This window comes from Monodelphis domestica, chromosome 3, assembly GCF_027887165.1.
Source record: "Monodelphis domestica isolate mMonDom1 chromosome 3, mMonDom1.pri, whole genome shotgun sequence".
Classification (NCBI taxonomy): Eukaryota; Metazoa; Chordata; class Mammalia; order Didelphimorphia; family Didelphidae; genus Monodelphis; species Monodelphis domestica.
Window position 1 is genome coordinate 19,602,170 of NC_077229.1, and position 19,530 is coordinate 19,621,699.

General features: G+C 40.2%; 1 protein-coding gene across 8 annotated transcripts in view; it reads right to left on the reverse strand.

The window, feature by feature from the left end:
* The window catches only part of OSBP2 (oxysterol binding protein 2), a 384,108-nt gene that overhangs the window by 91,083 nt on the left and 273,495 nt on the right, over positions 1 to 19,530 (reverse strand). Inside the window, exon 1 of one of the 8 annotated variants that reach the window (XM_056821483.1) lies at positions 1,372 to 1,513. The exons of the other annotated variants lie outside the window; for them this stretch is intronic. The gene's annotated coding sequence lies outside the window, so the exon portion shown is untranslated. Of the gene's footprint in view, positions 1 to 1,371; positions 1,514 to 19,530 lie in introns of those variants that run through there. 8 annotated transcript variants of the gene reach the window in all.

Here is a 19,530-nt window from a genome sequence, read left to right on the forward strand (position 1 = left end):
ATTCAAAGGTCTGCTAAGTATTACATAACTGGATTCAAGAACCACTTTCTATAGTTGAAAGAAAGTATGAAGAAGCCAGCTTGTCCTGTGTAGCGCTGGCTCCCTGAGAACATCTTAAGCCTAGCAGCAGGCAGCACAACAGGGCCTAGTCCTGTACCCACAGGCCTTCGATCTCCTCAGCTAAACACCTATCCTTCTTTAGTTCCATGTAGCCTGTAGAATTTGAGGTTCTGGGAAGATGACACTTATTTAAAATGCTATTTTACAGTTAGAACGAATCAGGTCATATCTGGTCAACTTGGGGTATAATCTATTATTTAAAATTTCCTGAATATTTGGGGTCTTGGTGAGCTGCTTATGTGTAATTCTAGACCCCAGGTCATATCTTGCTAGGCATTCAGTAAGTGTTCAATTTTTATGATCGAGTGTTTCCTGGCAGTATTATTATAGTAGGGTCCCTATCCTCAAGGCTATGTTCCAAGATGGCTACAGATGACTGAAACCTTGTATATAAGGGAACATCTGTTCAACCCCACATATATGAGCTCTCTCTACCCATTCCTGCCCTTTGACTTAGCTCTTCAAGCCTCCCTTTCCCTGGCAAAAAAAACCCCAAAACCCCCAAAACAACAACAAAACCAAACCTAAAAATGTGATAGTGAAAGCAGAAGAGACCCCTACTAGGGGGCAGACTTCTGGTGCTTTGTAGCACAGACTTGCAATGCTTCCAGGAGGACTTCTTGTATTTTGAAAGTAGACCTCCAGGGCTTTAGGTTGACCTGCAGAAACTGAAACCTCAGATAAGGGGTCCCTACAATACTATGACTTAAAAAAAAAAAAACCCTTACCTTCCATCTTAAAGTCAGTTCTTTTTTTAATTTTGAAATTTTTATTTAATTAATTAGTTTAGAATATTTTTCCATGGTTGCATGATTCATGTTCTTTCCCTCCCCTCCATTTATTTATCCCCTCCTGTAACCCAATTCCAGTGGGTTTTACATGTATCATTGATCAAGACCTAAGAGTCAGTTCTAAGGCAAAAGAGCAGTAAGGGCTATGCAACTGGGGTTAAGAGACTTCAGGTTCTCCCAGCTAGGAAGTGTCTGAGGCCATATTTGAACCAGGGATCTCCTATCTCCAAGCCTGGCTCTCAAATCACCGAGCACCTAGCTGCCTATACTGTGATTCTTATTATTAATATTGTTTTCAACTCCTCTGTGACAGAGCCTTCAAGAGCCCAAGGTCTCTGTCAAAATATGAAGAGAAATATAAGATCAGGTTGTAAAAATTCCCTCCAATGATGTCATACTAGCCAATGACAAAGCTTTTGATCTATCTACAATCCTTCAATCCTCCTAAATGGAAGCCCACCTCAGAGAAGAAGTGACTAGCCTACTCAAAGCTGAGATAGAATGTCAGGTCTCTTGATTCAAATCTGTGTCCTTTTTAATACTCTTAGACACGGCGTGCCTCATTTCAGCAGAAGAAACAAACAGAAGTTGGTTGGGAGAGAGGCCCCAGAGATGCTGTGTGGACCTGAGGAGGGAATAAGTCCAAACACAAAGAAGCCACAATCAGTATTGTCTCCTGAGATTTATACAGACCATTTTATAATTGCTGCTAAATTCCTAAGTTAAATACAATTAATTAAAGCAAAGGAAATGATAGACTTATAATGAAATTGTCTATCTTAAAGCAAGTTGCTAAAAAGCAATTATTCTGATATAGATGCCCTTCCTATGAATAACTGATATTGAAGAGGAGAAATTCCCTGGAGGAGCAAGTTTTACTGGCCTGTGAATGGATCAGGGAAGTTCAATTTAATCTCATAGCCAGTTCCTTTGACTTTTGGAAAACTAGGAAAGGAAAACAATGTGCATTTTCAGCACTGTGCTAAGTGCTTTACCATGGGATCTCAGTGGTGTTTTTGTGTTAGACAGACAGTGTGGCAGGGTAGGAAAGTGTTAGATGCCAGACAATCTGGCGCCGAGCCCTTCTTGAGCCCTTAGTGGTTAACTCTTGGGGTGTGTGCTGATGGGCCTTGTGTGTCTCTCCAAATCTGTTCCCTTGTCTATAAAGTGAGAGGTTTGGGCCAAATAGCCTCTGAGGCTCCTTCTAGCACTCAAGCCAGGATCCTAGAAACAAAAAGCTGTGGTTCCCCACTTCTCAGAGTCTTTGTATTCTCCCCTTTTGGAGGGTAGACATGTCCCTGAAGAACAAGACATATATCTTTTTGTTAGAACCCACAATAGAACTTAGCTCATAGTATGTTTGCTTAGGTCGGGTGTGGGGGTGTGTGGGTGTGTGTGAATATAGCAACCATAGCATCTCCACATGAATACATTAGAGACTACTAGATCCTTAAGACGTGGTACAGATCAGAGGTCAGTCTTTCTAGCCTGAATTTTCATCAAGGGTGATTCTCCTGGCTAACTTTTGTCTTTTGTTCATTTAAAGGTGCTCTCTTAGTGGTGGTCCTTCTAGGCAGAGTTAAAAAAGAAGGCATCATTTCTATTTAATTCAACAAGTATTTGGGACAGCTAGGTGGCTCAGTGGATTGAAAGCCAGGCTTAGAGACGGGAGGTCTTGGCTTCAAATTTGGCCTCAGACACTTCTTAGCTGTACAACCTTGGGCAAGTCGCTTACCCCAACTGCTCAGCCCTTACTGTTTTTCATCTTTGGAACTGATACTTAGAACCTAAGACAGAAGGTAAGTTTTAAAAAATTCAACAAGCATTTATTAAATTACTGCAACTGTCACTGTCAACAGCAGCAACACATTTCTACAGAGCTATAAGAGACTTCAGAGGCTGGAGTAATTATTCTCATTTTATAGGTGAGAAAACTGAAGTCAAACAGAGGTTAAGTGACTTGACCCATGTTGTACAGCTAATAACTGAGGACAGATTTGAACTTAGGTCTTCTGGACTCCAATTCCAGCAACATGCACCACTAGGCTGCCTCATCACATAAGCAGTGGTAACTTGCACACAAAAAGTGGCATAAAGGATGCCATCAAGGCACTGTATGAATAGAAAAAGAAGATGGCCAGTCAAGGAGTAAAAGATAACCACAGATCATCTGAGCACTACATTGAGACATAGGAAGGTTGCCAGTCAGTGTGCAGGATGGATTCTTTATGGAGGATAAAGGCAAAACTGGCATAGGATGAGAAGGGGCAATGATGGAACATCCAGGTGAAATCTCCTCCCCATGGAAGGAATAAATACATTAGAGACTACTAGATCCTTAAGACGTGGAATGGGGTTGGGTTAGTTAACCTCTAGTAGTTTGGGTCTCTACAGGCTGTGAGAATATTTGAATTGAAAAATCCTTAGGGAGCTGTCTCATCTAACCTCTTGCCCCTAACAGAAATATAAGACTGCTTCTCCATCCAAACAACACAATAGAATGGGAAGATAATGGCATTTTCTACTGGCTTGGGAGCCGGAACTGCTAGGGAAGAGAGCACTAGGTTTGAAGGAGAAGGATACAAAGAAATTTGGAAAAGGAAAAGCAGTCAGGTTTTTAAAAAAAGTTTATCTATTTGGACAATCACAGAATTTAGTGTTGGAAGAGCCCTTAAAGATCATTTGGCCCAACTGCCTGATTTTAGAAATGAGAAAACTGAGGTGCTGGAGAAGCTCAAACCTAGTCCCTCTCATTTCATATGTCAGGCTCTTTCCTACCATCCCAATCTGGTTTATATCTCTGGTAGTCACTTGTGGATTGATAACCAGTGGTTCCAGACCAATGGTTGGGAGCACTTTGCACTGGGCAGAGTCATTACAGCTAAGTAATGGCCTCTCTATAGTCTCATGTAAACAGTAAATATAGTCTACACATTTACACAATAAGATATACAATAATCATCTCTGAAGTTGGTGCTATTAGTCTGTTTATTGTACAGCTCAGGAAGTAAAATAGCCAAGAAGTGCCCAGAAAGGTGGGCAAGAGCCAGACTATGATGGGCTGTCAATGCCCAACAGTGGAGTGAGCATCAGTAATAAAGCAATGCAGAGTTAGAAGGTGGCTATGGGGGTGCTACCTTCTATCCTCCCAAATACAAGATTCTGGGGGGGTGGTGGTAAACTGTTTCTCAAACTGTGTTTGAAACTGTATTAAAGACTAATAATTTTAAATGGCATTTCTTATCAAGAATGACTGGATGACAAAAGGCTTTAAATGCATGCCCTCTGATCCAGCAATACCACGACTAGGTTTGTACCCAGAGAGATAAAAAAAAGTATTTGTACAAAAATATTTATAGCTATATTCTTTGTGGTGGCAAAAAATTAGAAAATGTCTTTTGATTGGGGAATGGCTGAACAATTGTGGTATCTGATGGTGATGGAATACTATTGTGCTGAAAGGAATGATGAATTGGAGGGACTCCATGTGAACTGGAATGACCTCCATGAACTGATGCAGAGTGAGAGGAGCCGAGCCAGCAGAACATTATACACAGTTAACTGAAATACTGTGGGATGATCAGATGTGATAGACTTTGCTACTAATAGCAACGCAATGATCCAGGACAATCCCAAGGGACTTATGGGAAAGGATGCTATCCATATTGAGAGAAAGAACTGTGAGGAGTAGAAATGCAGAAGAAAAGCATATGACTTATCACTTGTTTATATGGGTATGTGATTTGGGGTTTGGGATTTAAAAGATTACTCTATTACAAAAATGAATAATATGGAAATAGGTATCAAGTGATAACACATGGATAACCCAGTGGAATTGCTTGTCAGCTCCAGGAAGGGGGAGGGAGAGAAAATGAATCATGAAACCATGGGAAAAAATACCTAAAAATAAATAATTATTAAAAAAGAATGACTAGGCAACACTTCTTGAGTAGCTTTAAAAATGAAAAAAAAAAACAACAACCCTATTCTCCCCTCTAAGAAGGCACAGGAATCTAAGCAGCATAGAGTCATTTATCATGATTCCTATAGAAAAGTTAAGGTCAACAGGAGACCTCTCTCATCTCATCTCCCAACACCCTGGGAGAATGTGACCAGTAAAGTATCATGGACAGTCATCAGACACTGCCAGTGACCTCAAGGAGATCTCTGGCAGCTCTTCATTACATTTTCCTTGTCTGGAGATATTTAAGACTTCCATGTTCTCAGATACCACTTGATAAATGGCTAATTATACTTGAAGAATTTTCCATATGCTGATGCTGCTGCCTCAAAGTTATAACCAAAAGAGAAAGTTAAGAGGAGTGGAGAAGTTAGCCAACCTTGTCTTCAGGACAAGATAGAGAAAGTGATGCTTTGGGTTTTTGATGTAAAGGAATCATTTAAAAATCTTGCTATAACAAGAACTAGCCACTAGTTAATAGTACAGTGGGTAGAATGTACGGCTTGGGGTCAGGAGGATCTGAGTTAAAATCTTGTTTTAGACACTGACTCACCATGTGACCATGGGCAAGTCACTTTATCCTTGTCTGACTCAGTTTCCTAACTCATTAAATGAGGATAAATATTTTTTCAGGACCAAAGGAGATACTTTTTGTGAAGCACTTGGCAAGCCTAAAGTACTATGTAAATGCTAGCTGTAATTACTATTACCCTAAAAATCAAAGGATGCGGGGTCATAAACTCCTAGAACCCCAGATACCAGAGCCAGAGAATCAAAGAATCTAGTCCACTTTCCTACCTTTCAGTATGCATCGAGGCACAAGTGCAAGCTCCCTTCTCCAAGCAAGGAGACAGAAGGAGCCTCCTCCTGAAGTAGAAAGACTACTTCAGACCTGTGTGGCCTTCATCAGGTCACTTAACTCTTAGCCTCAATTTCCTTATTTGATTAAAAATACACCAAAAGTCTGAACAAATTATGGGATACGATGATGATGAAGTACTACTATGCTTTAAGGAATGATGAATTGATGGATTACTATAAGAACTGGAACAATCTCCATGAACTGATGCCAGAGTGCAATAAGCAGAACCAGGAGAATGTTATTGTATACACAATAACTGAAACATTGTGGGATGATCAGATGTGATTGACTTTGCTTCTAAAAGCAATGCAATGATCTAGGACAATCCCAAGGGACTTATGGGAAAGCATGCTATCCATATCAAAAGTAGAAATCCAGAGGAAAACATAGGATTTATCACTTGCTTATATGGGTACATGATTTGGGGTTCTGGTTTTAAAAGATTATTCTATTACAAAAATGAATATAGAAATGGATTTTGAATGATAATATATGTATAACCCAGTGGTATTGTCAACTCTGGGAGGGGGAGAGAAGAGGGGAGGGAGACAACAAGAATCATATAACCATGGGGGTAAAACTTAAAAATTTAAAACAAATACATCGAAAGTGAATATCAGAAGCAGCCTCTGCAGCCATCCAGGCCATCCAGTACATGAAAGAAATCTCCACTAGAAAACATACCCGAAGAATGATGGTCCAGGCTTTGTTTAGGCATTTGGATTAAATGGATTCTAAGGTTTCCCTCTAGTTCTAAATACCTCTTGCAGCAGCTTTTGGATAGCTTTAATTCTTTGGAAATCTTTATTGAGGTCAAACCTCAATTTGCCTTTTTGAAACTATAAAATTAAATTAAGGGGTTAGATTAGTTGAACTCTCAATCTTATGATCCAAGCTTTTCTTAAATAATTTCAGTAAGAGGGAGCTCATGACTTCATATGAAAGTTTATTTCAGTCTTAGACACTCCATTTATCAGGAAATTATTTCTTATACTGAGCTAAATCTTCCTGTAAGCCCTGCCCTATTGCTATTGGCAGAATTTCAGAAAAAAGCTTTTCTCAGTCCTGGGGGAGGGGGGGCATCAGGAGCCTTGCTCAAGGCCCCCAAGAGTAATACAGAGGATGTTCCACTGAGGACCTGCCTTTGAGTCCCATCTGCAGAATGCCTCTTGGCTCTGCAACTTCAGGAACTTGGAAGCCAGAATGATTAAGCCCCCGTCTCTTCCAACTAACTCTATTCAACAATCCCTTTACCCTCTGGCTTCTTCTTGCCTTTCTTACCATCCTCTAGCTACCTCCTATGTAAGGGCCCATACATTTCTGTGGAGTCTCTGTGCTTTTCTTCCTATTACATCTGATGCCTGGATTGCCTTTCCTCAAACATTTCCATAGGCTAAAATTCTTCTAGACTCAGTTCAAATGCTTCCTGTTCCATGAAACCTGCCTAATATCACCAGGAAGAAATGACTTTTCCTTCTTAGACTTTAAATAGCTTTTGTGCCCTGGTTCTTAGGTTCTCTATTTCACCCCTGCCAGGGCAGAGTCCATGTGGTGGAACACAGGACATCAAGAAGTGCACAGGATGAGAGGCCAAGGCCTGGGGCTGGAATGCCAGCTCTACCACTGACTGGCGTAACCCTCTCAAAGGCTCCCTCCTTTTCCCCTCACTATCTTATGTGATTTTTACTTCTGTATCCCCAGAGGGAGAATGGTGTCATGGTGGGTATGGACCCCTGTCTGCACCCTGGTCCAAGGCATAACCAGGGACAACCTTGACAACTAGCTCTCTGGGCTTCAGCTTCCTCATCTATTTCAAATGGATAATGCTCACACTCTCTGCCTCAGGGCTATAAACACTTAAGGGCACACACACATTATGGTAGAATTTTATTTTGTTTGCCCTTGTCTCTTCAGTACTCAGCACAATTTCATTCACGGAAATTAATCAACTACCAATCATTTATTAAATGACTACCACTTGTCAGATATGAGGCTCTGGGGGCATAGACAAAAATAAAACAATCTTTACCTTCATAGGGCTTACACTACATTAGAGGAGGCAGTATGCATACATGTATGTATGTAAAAATACATAGAGAGCATATCTAAGGCATCTATTGGGGGGCAGATATTAGCAGCTAGAGTAGAGCATTAGGACACGGCTTGAGGCTGTTCAGAATTCAAAGAGGCAGAAGTGAGGAAGAGAGTGCCTTTGGGGGACATTTTATACAAAAGTCAGAGATGCAATGTGGAATGTTTCCTATGGGGATTCAACTAATCAAACATTTATTAAGCTCTTATTAAGTCCCCGGTACTACACTAGCTTACCCTGGGGATATATACTTTGCTTAAGTAGAAAGTTCATGAAGAGGAGCAATGTTTAATAAATTTGGGGAAAAAAGATAGAACCAGGCTACTTAAAGGCCTCTAAGTATCTAACAGAGTCATCTGAATTTGATCTTGGAAGTAGTAAAGAGTCAGTGGAGTTTGTATGATGGAGTTGGGGGCCATCTTGTGGTCCCATTATACTCTAGGACTATCACTTTGGCAGCTGTCCAGAAGTCTGAACTAGTAATCTCCCCTCCTCAACAAATGTGAAAGGCTCTCTATTATTTCCACAATGACATCTAATCTCTTATTTGGCATTTAAAGCTTTTCACCTTTCAAGGACTCTTATTCTTCCTCACACTCCATGTTCCAGCTAACGCTATTGCTTTACTGGCTTGCTTGTAGCAACTTGCTCACACTAGTAGGCAGGAGGCTTTGCTTGATCCCTACAGATGTTAGAACCTTTCCCAGGAAGGTTACCTTCCCGCCACTCCATATGTAAATTGCAAATTCCCCCGTTATTTACATGTGGTCTCTTCTGTTAGAATGGAAGCTCCTTGAGGACAGGCATCATTTTTTGACTGTCTTCATATGGCCATAACCAGCACAGTGCCTGGCATACCATTAGCATTTAATAAATATTTGTTAATTGATTGGAGTCTGGATTGGAAAGGGGAGAGTTTTGGAGTAGGTACTAATGGTTACTGCATTGAACTTAAGTACGAGATCTTATTATTCTTTTTTTTTAAGGTACTCAATAAAAGTTTGTTGAATTATTTGAGTTTCTTTGATACACACCAATAACCCTGAAAAAGAATAAGCAGGGAGATAGAATCTCCCTATAGGAAATTGGGCTAAAAGTGAATGTAATTCCAGTCACTCAAAGGCAAGAAGGGTCAGTTGGGCCAATCAGATTGTCTGTCTGAACAAATGGTATCTGATCCCTTGGAGTCAGAGGGGCTCTGGTGATGGCCTGAATAACAGACTTACCCATGCCCAGCTGGCACTGAATCAACATGGCTGGCAGTACAGTGTAGCCCCAAGTATTTGTCCTATCGCTTCCAGAAGGACAGTGTTTAATGAAGAAGCATCAATCACACTATGATTTACAACACATGATGCCCCATCGTATGCTCATGGAATATGACCTATTTTTTTTCTTCCTGACTCAAGCTTGTTTGTACTAGGCTGTTTACATTTATTTCCCCCCATTTGACTAGGGGTTCTTTGAAAGCTTTTCTTGTATCCCTAGCACTTAGCATGGTGTCCAGCACAAAGAAGGCACTTCATAAACACTGACTGCCTGACAAGAAGTCCAGTGTCCCTAGATCACAGAGTTTGGAAAGGGTATGAGTGGTGGTAGTGGTGGCAGCTGCCCAATAAGATGTAACAAGATTTAAAAGGCAGGAGGGGGACAGGAAATGAAGACCTTAATGCTGATCCTGGGGTGATAGGGAACCACTGACGTTTACTGAGAAGGGGAATGTCATGATACGATCTGGGAGCAGGAAGATCTTATTGTGTCAAGACAGACATGCTAAGATTCTACCCCTTTGAGCAATTCCCTTGTGTAAAAACAATAATCTTACAGCTCACATTTATAGAATGCTCTGAGGATACTGACCTTGGGTAGTGTAAACATTATTATCCCCATTTTAAAAATGAAACAACCATGGTCTAGAGAAGTAGCTATGCACTCAAGACTAGGCTTTCCACCCACTTCTGCTTCCTCTCTCAGGTAAAGGTTGGGCAAAGCGTCCCTGCTAGTCCAACTCTAAGATCCCCAACATCCTTTAGATTTTGAATTCTGCTGCACAATCAAACTAGTCATGCTACAGATTCCTGGGGACAAGGTGATGAATGCACAGCACCTGAGGCTGATAATACAATAAACAGCACTCTCTTAGTTTGGCCATCTTACACTCCTTTAGGTTTTCTGATTAAATGTCTAGTAAGAGAAGAACACATTTTGACTATACTCACTATACAACAAAGCTAGAGGTTATACAAAGCTAATGGAGAATTGGGGGGGGGGAGGCTCAGAGTGGGAGAGAGCAGGATGTAGAATGTTACTAAGAAAGAATAGAGGAAAATGATGTAAAAGAGATTATCATGGGGACATGTGACTGGAAAACAAGGGTGGCCAGGTATGACTTAAGAGCCAGAGACAAAAAATAAATCACCCATATGCTCACTCCAGTAATAACTATGCAAAAGAGCTAGAGGATGGCCCCCAGAATGCTGGGTAGAGTCCCTATAAGAAGTTATATCCAGAAATGAATAACAGTGTCACCAGATGACAATATAAATGGGTCACAATCTTCACCATGGGAGAAGAACCCATACAGATGAGATCATTCACTCACTAAAATAATTATTTCCTTACAAGGAATCTATGGGGTAAGTAGTGCAAGCATCTCATCACCATTTTGGAAAGACAGAACTGTGCATAACTTTTGATCCGACAATACCACTACCAGGTCTATATCCTATAGAGATCAAAGAAAGGAGAAAAGGACCCAGAGGTACAACAATGTTGATAGGAGCATTTTTTTTATGGGAGCAAAGAACTGGAAACTGATGGGATGCCATCAATTGGGAAATAGCTCTACAAGTTGTGGTATGTGATTGTGATGGAATACAATTGTGCTACTAGAAATAATGGTTTCAGAAAAACCTGGGAAGACTCGTATGAACTAATATAAAATGAAGCGAGCTGAACTAGTAGAACAATTTATACAGTAACAGCAAATGTTGTTAAAATAAATAACTGTGAAAAACTTATATCGAGAATGATCAACACATAGTTCCAAAGGTCTCATGTTGAAACAAGCTGCCCTCCTCTAGACAGAGGTCCAGATGGACTGTCTGAAGCCCATTTTTCCCTCCCTTCCTTCCTTTTTTCCTTCCTTCCTCCCTCCCTTTTTCCTTCATGTGAGAATCTGCTTTGCATGGCTATACTTATTTGTAACAGACTTTAGTATTTCTTGCCTCCTCAATGAGTGGGAGTTGGGAAGAGTGGAGAGAGAATTTGAAACTGAAAATAAAATGGAAATTAGTCCCCCTAAAAGACACTAAGGCTAGATTATAACAGGAAATTTTCACAAAGCACAAAGGGGCCACCTAATTTTAGCAGCTGCAAATATCAAAGATAATTTGGGCATTGGGAAATGCAATTCCATCCACTAGATATTCATTCAATTCATTCACAGATCATTTCTTAGGCATCTCTACTATATGCAAATCTTATGGCAGGTTCTAAGGAAGGCACTAGGGAAGAAAAGTCACAGATTTAAAGCTGGATGAGACTTTCAGGGCGGCCAGAGAAGAGTTCAATCTCTTCTTGGACAAAGTCATTCAGCTTCTGCTTGAAAAAATCTAGGGATGAGGATAACAATACACCCCGTCTCTGCCCTTACCTTCTGATATTTGCACCTGGGCTGAGGGTGACAGTTACTTAGGCACTTGCAATGGTAATTAAAAAAATAGAAGTAAAAAAATATCAGAGATGAACCTTTATAGGGCATCTAAATTAGACACACAGGGAAATGCCCTGCTACAGGTCTAGAGGTCAGTGGCATGCCACTGTGCATGCAGAAAAGTACCACTGTATGCCTGAAAGAAGTTATTGCATGATCACCATGAGAAGAAAATGCAACTGAAAGTGATGTACTAAACATGTTTACTCCAGTTGGTGGAGGAAAATGGCTGTGATGAGGGCCATAGGCTGCTTCATTAAAGACCAGGTATTCCAAGGTAGGTCCTGCTGGCTTTCTGATATTCTATGGTATCTTGATGGCATCCAGTGGGCATCTATTTCTTCTACTGTGCCTGGGACTAAGAAGGACCCAAAAATCCCAATCCTAGATTCTTTTGTTTATCCCAAATTAGAAAATCAGAATAAAAGCCCTGAGCACCCACTGAAAATGATGATCTCTCTTACAGATAAGAGAACTGAGGACCAGAAGAATCTCCAACTTGACAAAATTCATTAAAGGCTGAGTCAATATAGAACCCAGGTTCCTGAGTCCTGAGTCCCCAGTTCGGGGCTCTTTTAATCATACTATACCACTATAATTGTGCAGAATATTTAAGTTAGGCAAAGGAAAACGTTTTTAAAGGGAAAATATGGTGATCTTGTGACTCCCAAGAGGAATTCAGTCATCTAAAAAGTTAACCCCCTTTCACTGCTTTGAGATGAATTGAGGTCTGACAAACCTCACCAATTGGGTTAACATCCCTGTCTGGGTGATGACTCAGAAGAAATCAACAGTGAAACAGGGTGGTAGAGCAGGTGGTGCTCTGTCTTGGGTTCTTTTCTCTCTCACTTAACCTAATCAATTCCCATGGGTTTAACTATCACACTAGATGTAATGCTAGTGAATAGATTCAGGTGTAATCTTTCTCCTGAGTTCCAAGCTGCATTTTCAACTATCTACTGGATATTTCAAACTGGAAGGCCTATAGGCATCTTCACATGCTCAACACTGAATTAACTCCCCACACCCCTTAGAGAGTTACCCACATTTGTAACCTCCATTCCACATATCTAAAGAGTTGCCCTCTCTTATTGAATTTACTTCCATTCCTTCTTTCAAATCTATTTCCTCGATCTCCTTGAACAAGACCACCATCTGAGTTCAAACACAGATCATCTCTCACTTGATCTTCTCACCTCCTCCAGGCTTTCCCCTCTTTGACGCTGCCTCCACTATGCTGTCCAAGTGATTTCTCTAAAGCTCAGGGCTGACCATAGTATTCCTCTACTCAAACTTCAATGGTTGCTCAGTGTCTTTTTTACATTTAAACATTAATTGTTCATTTTCAAACATTATTCATTGGAAACAAAGATCATTTTCTTTTCCTCACCCCCTCCCGCCACCCCTCCCATAGCTGATTCTACTGGGTATCACATATGTCCTTGATCCAAACCCATTTCTATGTCGTTGGTATTTGTATTAGGGTGTTCATTTAGAGTCTCTCTTCAATCATGTCCCCTCAACTCCTGTAGTCAAGCAGTTGCCTTTCCTCGGTGTTTTTACTCCCACAGTTTGTCCTCTGCTTGTGGATAGTGTTTTTTCTCCTAGATCCCTGCAGATTGTTCAGGGACATTACACCGCCACTAATGGAGAAGTCCATTACGTTTGATTGTACCACAGTGTATCAGTCTCTGTGTACAATGTTCTCCTGGCTCTGCTCCTCTCACTCTGCATCACTTCCTGAAGGTCGTTCCAGTTCACATGGAATTCCTCCACTTTATTATTCCTTTGAGCACAATAGTATTCCATCACCAACATATACCACAGTGTGTTCAGCCATTCCCCAATTGAAGGGCATCCCCTCATTTTCCAATTTTTTTGCCACCACAAAGAGCGCAGCTATGAATATTCTTGTACAAGTCTTTTTCCTTATTATCTCTTTGGGGTACAAACCAAGCAGTGCTATGGCTGGATCAAAGGGCAGACAGTCCTTTATTGCATGCTCAGTTTCTTAAGGATCAAACAAAAGCCTCTTTATTGAGCTTTTTAAAGTCCTTTGTCCCTTTCCAACGTTATTACATATATCTCCTCTTTCTGGACTGTTCAGTCTAGCCAAAATGTCTTGTTCCTCACAGCTGGCACTTCACCTTCCATCTCTGGGCCTGGAATACATTCCTATTTCATAGATCTCTACTTGCCTTTCCTCCCCACACCATTCAACTTTCTTGTTATTTTGCCTTAGAATTCTGTATGTGCCATCTCAGGATAGGGACTTTTTCATGTTGGTTGATATTTGCTATCCTTATACCAGTGACCTTCAACATACATACTGATACTCCCTCTAAAACCCTACACTCCTAGTTCCTCAATTTAGTAATTTCTCATGACCGACTCCTCCCTTCATCCCACCTCTAGTTACCTATAGGGATGATTATTTCCCAGAATGCTCTATTGCCAAGTTCACCAACTCTGAGATCCCCTTACTTGACTACAATCTGCTTTTGTTCCATCTCTTTTTTGTGTTGCAACAGTGATCTCTAATCCCTCCAGCTCTCAGTTCTTTCTCAAATCATCCCCATCACTCTCTTTTTCCTAGTTCAACTGCTTGTGAATTAGTTCACTTTTGTTCTGCCTTATCTCTTGACATTCTCTCTGACCATCTCCCTGTCCGGAATGACTTCCTTCCTCATCTTTGCCTCTTGGTTTCTCTGACTTCCTTCAAGCATTGGCTCAAATTCCACGTTTTGCCTTTCCCCTCCCCTCTTAATTCTAGTGGCTTCCATGTACAGCTTATTTCCTATTTGGTCTCTATAGAACTCATTTGTACATATTTGTTTGCTTGCTGTCTCTCCCATTAGATTGTGAGCTCCTTGATATAAGGGAGTGTCTTTTGCCTTTATTTGTAGTCTCAGCACTTGCCACATATATTAGGTGCTGAATAAATGTTTACTGACTGATAACTAAAATTTTCAAAACTGCTGTGGGTTCCTAGTTCAAGATGAGTTGTAATTTACCTCAAGGACCTATACCACAGGAGAAGGGAGGTGGGGAACTTGAACAGTAGCCAAGGAGGGCAGAATGGGGAAATCTTGAACAATAATGAGTGATGGGTAAGTTAGGACAAGCCTCAGAGTATCTATCATAGGAAGGATGGGAGGTACTCCATCTTCCCACCTTCTGACTGACTGGTTGTTCTCCAGGGAGTTAGGGCTCCCATTTTGGAGATCATACTATCTTATCAACAAAAAGTATTACAAATGGAAATTCACATTTGATCAAATGTGGAAATAAAACATAGCTACTTTTAATATAATGACAACAAAAATATAACAGTTCCATCAAAGGAATCATAAACTCTAGCTTAGCCATAAAAAATGGAAAGCAAGAGAGTAAGATAAGATCCATAATTACTGGTGTAAATGCCTCACTGGAACACAAACATTATAAAAGCATTTTACTATTTTCCAATCAGATAAAAGCCTGATCTTGCCCAGAAAGTATTATACATATACTTCCAAAGAGATGAGAGTCTCCACAAAGAAAGATGGAGTGGCCCCTCCAAGATATCTTAGTATACTTACTAAGTATCATTCCCAAGGCAGAAGAGGCTTCTCTTCCTCCTCCCAAGGCTAGACAATCAAGGTTAAGTGACTTGCCTAGGGTCACACAGCTAGGAAGGACTTAAAGGCATATTTGAAACCAAGACCTCCTGTCTTTGAGCCTGACTCTCTAGCCACCTAGCTGCTTAACATAACAATCTTACTGTAAAACTTTCAGACCTGTAACAACAGATTTGGAAGGTAGTCTCAAAAAACCTGTATAATAAACATTCTTAGACATGATACACAGATTAAAAAAAAACCTTATAAAATTAGTTTTGGAATAAACAGACATTGCTGAACAACCAATCTAATTATATATCTGCTAAATGTGCCAGGCACAATGCTAGGCTCTGGGGACAGAATGAAATAATCTCTACTTTTAACAAATTTACATACTAATGGAAGGAAAGGGGAATAATAAGTACATATAAAAATATATACAGTATAAAGCCAATACATATTTAATACACATCATATTGGGTGTCTCAAGACATCTTAGTGCATTTTTTAGCTTTAATAACCCAAATGCATATTTACTTAAATATATTTATATTTTATGTATGAATTAAATATATAAATGACAATTTATAGATGTATTTTATATATAATGGTATGGTATATAAAAATAAAATATATTTAGATATATAAAAATACAGGCAAAGTAGCTAAGTACAAAGTACTATAGGAGGGAGGGCACTAGTATTTGGGGGGATTAAGAAAGACTTCTTGCTGAACAGAGTATATGAGCTGAGCCTTAAAAAGGAAGAGATTCTGTGTAAGAAGTAAGTAGAGGACAAATGGAAATTCACATTTGATCAAATGTGGAAATAAAACATAGCTACTTTTAATATAATGACAACAAAAATATAACAGTTCCATCAAAGGAATCATAAACTCTAGCTTAGCCATAAAAAATGGAAAGCAAGAGAGTAAGATAAGATCCATAATTACTGGTGTAAATGCCTCACTGGAACACAAACATTATAAAAGCATTTTACTATTTTCCAATCAGATAAAAGCCTGATCTTGCCCAGAAAGTATTATACATATACTTCCAAAGAGATGAGAGTCTCCACAAAGAAAGATGGAGTGGCCCCTCCAAGATATCTTAGTATACTTACTAAGTATCATTCCCAAGGCAGAAGAGGCTTCTCTTCCTCCTCCCAAGGCTAGACAATCAAGGTTAAGTGACTTGCCTAGGGTCACACAGCTAGGAAGGACTTAAAGGCATATTTGAAACCAAGACCTCCTGTCTTTGAGCCTGACTCTCTAGCCACCTAGCTGCTTAACATAACAATCTTACTGTAAAACTTTCAGACCTGTAACAACAGATTTGGAAGGTAGTCTCAAAAAACCTGTATAATAAACATTCTTAGACATGATACACAGATTAAAAAAAAACCTTATAAAATTAGTTTTGGAATAAACAGACATTGCTGAACAACCAATCTAATTATATATCTGCTAAATGTGCCAGGCACAATGCTAGGCTCTGGGGACAGAATGAAATAATCTCTACTTTTAACAAATTTACATACTAATGGAAGGAAAGGGGAATAATAAGTACATATAAAAATATATACAGTATAAAGCCAATACATATTTAATACACATCATATTGGGTGTCTCAAGACATCTTAGTGCATTTTTTAGCTTTAATAACCCAAATGCATATTTACTTAAATATATTTATATTTTATGTATGAATTAAATATATAAATGACAATTTATAGATGTATTTTATATATAATGGTATGGTATATAAAAATAAAATATATTTAGATATATAAAAATACAGGCAAAGTAGCTAAGTACAAAGTACTATAGGAGGGAGGGCACTAGTATTTGGGGGGATTAAGAAAGACTTCTTGCTGAACAGAGTATATGAGCTGAGCCTTAAAAAGGAAGAGATTCTGTGTAAGAAGTAAGTAGAGGACGCATTCCAGGAATGTGAGAAATGGTACAAAAGTACAAAGATGGAAAATGTAGTTTTACAAGTCAGGAACAGAGAGAAAACTATACTGCGAAGAGGGTGAGGGAAAGGAATGCCCATTGTGGTTGGAATGGGAGGTTGTAGCCAGTGGTACAGGATTTAAAAGTTAAACATAGGAATTTCTATCTTAGAACTAGAAGTCACTGGAATTGATTGAGTAGGGAAGTAGCATAGGCATATCTACACCTGAGAAAAACAGTCTGGCAGGAGTATATAGAATGGAGTTCAGTAGTGAGAGATTGGAAGCAGGCAGACCAATGATAAGGCTATTGAAATAATCCATTCAAGAGGTAATTAAGGCCTGAATTAAAGTGGTAGCAGGGTGAGGACAGAGGTCAGAGGTAGAAATGGCAAGATCTGGCAATGGTGTTAGGGTCAGTGAGAAATCTAGGCTAAAGACAAAAGAAGGATGGTAGTTAGTGCCTTTCACAGAAGTAGGGAAGTTTAGAAAAAGGTATGAAAGGAAGATGAGCTTAATTTTAGATGTATTAAGTTTGAGATGTCTTTGGGGCACCCAGTTTGCAGTATCTGATAGGAAACTGGCAATACAGGACTAACCCAGGAAGATACGGGTTGACTACCTAGATCTGTTGAGTCATCTGCACAGAAATGACAATTAAACTCATGGGAGCTGATGAGGTTACGGAGAGAAAGTAGAAAAGAGAAGAGGACCCAGGCAGGACATAGCCTTGGAGAAACATCCAAGTTGGGGGCAGGGGAGGATGATGAACCAAAAGAAGGAAACCAGCATTTATTAGACACGTTAGACACATACTATATATCTTATAAACACTTTACAAATGTCAGCTAATTTTATCCTCTCATTAACCTTGGAAGGTAGATGCTATCATTTTTCCTCTTTTTATAATCAAGGAAACTGAGGCAGACAAAGGTAAAGTGATTTGCCATGGGTTACACAAATAGGCGATGTCTGAGGTGTTATTTGAACTCAGGTCTTCCTACCCCCAAGGCTTATGATTTATCCCCTAAGCCAAGGAACTGCTTCTGAAAATGGGAAGCAGCAAAGAAAGGATGAAACAGAAAAAGAAGTGTATTGTGGAGAAAAATTGGGTCAGCAGTATCAAATGCAGAAGAGAGCCTAGGAAGATAGGCAATGAAAAAAGGCCTGAATCATTGGTGACTAATATTTCCATCAGCTTCCTTAGAGAGGCAAGGCGTTGAGGAGTGAATGAATACAGGCCATTTTTTTTCAGGGGGCAAAGATGTGCACTATTAGTTTGAGGAGATGGCTCAGTCTGGTGAAGGGCAAGGACAGAGGAGACTTGGGTGTGTTAAGGCAGAAGGAAGAGGCTTAAGATTGGGGGAGGTGATAACCAAGAGTGCATGCATTCTGCCAGGGAAGACTGGAGGGAACAGTATCAAATACATAGGCACGAGAGCAGGCAGTGGGCAAGGAGAAGGCTACCACATGAAGAGACTCAGGGAGAGGAGGTACAGTGGGAGGATGATGTCAAGAGATTCAGAGATGGAGAGCCTAGGAGGGGAGCTCTCACAGGGGATAGGTAGGGAGTGTGGGGGCTTCCTGAGGAAACAGCCTACATGATGGCTGAGAGAAGGAATAATAAAGGAATTGTTAAAGAGCTATCTTGAAGAAAACTATGACCCAGCAGAGATTTGGGTGGATTTGTAATGTGGCCAGTGAACACAGTTGTGTTCCTAAACACTCTTCAGTCCCTGGTCAGTAGATAGTGGAGGTAAATGTGCGGGCAATCTAGGACTGAGATTTGGGGGCAAGAGAGTGGTGTCAGGATAATGGGGAAAGGGACTCGAGCAGTGTGGAGTTGAAACAGCAGACGAGTGAGTTAATTTTGGACAGGGAGGAAAGTGAAATGGTGGTGGTCTCAAAAAGGGATAAGAACATGTGTAGGAGGGATGATAGGATAGAAAGCTATGGTAAGAAGAGGAAACATCTGAGCTTTTAATTAGGCAAGTGGAATGTTTGTAGGTGAAGGCAAGATCTAGTGTGTGATTGTCCCCATGTGTGGCTGAGGAGGATCACAGGAGGAGTAGGCCACAAAATCTGAAAGAGGCAATGGGAGAGTCTGGAAGTGACCAAGGAAGGCAAGATGTGTCCAATTCTTTTCTAGGCCCATTGGTACACCAAGGGGGTGGGGTGGGCTATATGAGAGAAGGCATGAACCTGACTGGAGAAGACCAGCTGTGGATGCACAGACATATGCCACTGGGTTTTTTTAAAAATAATAAAAGTGGCTCACCTCCAGAAATGGCCAAGATCCAAGAATGAAAATCAAAAGGCACTCTCTTTGGTGACATAAAATGGAAATTAGTCAATAATGGCAACAAACAAGCAGTGAAAAGTGACTGGGTCATAAGCATCTGTTTGTGGAAGTAAAAGGGTTTATGAAGGTGACT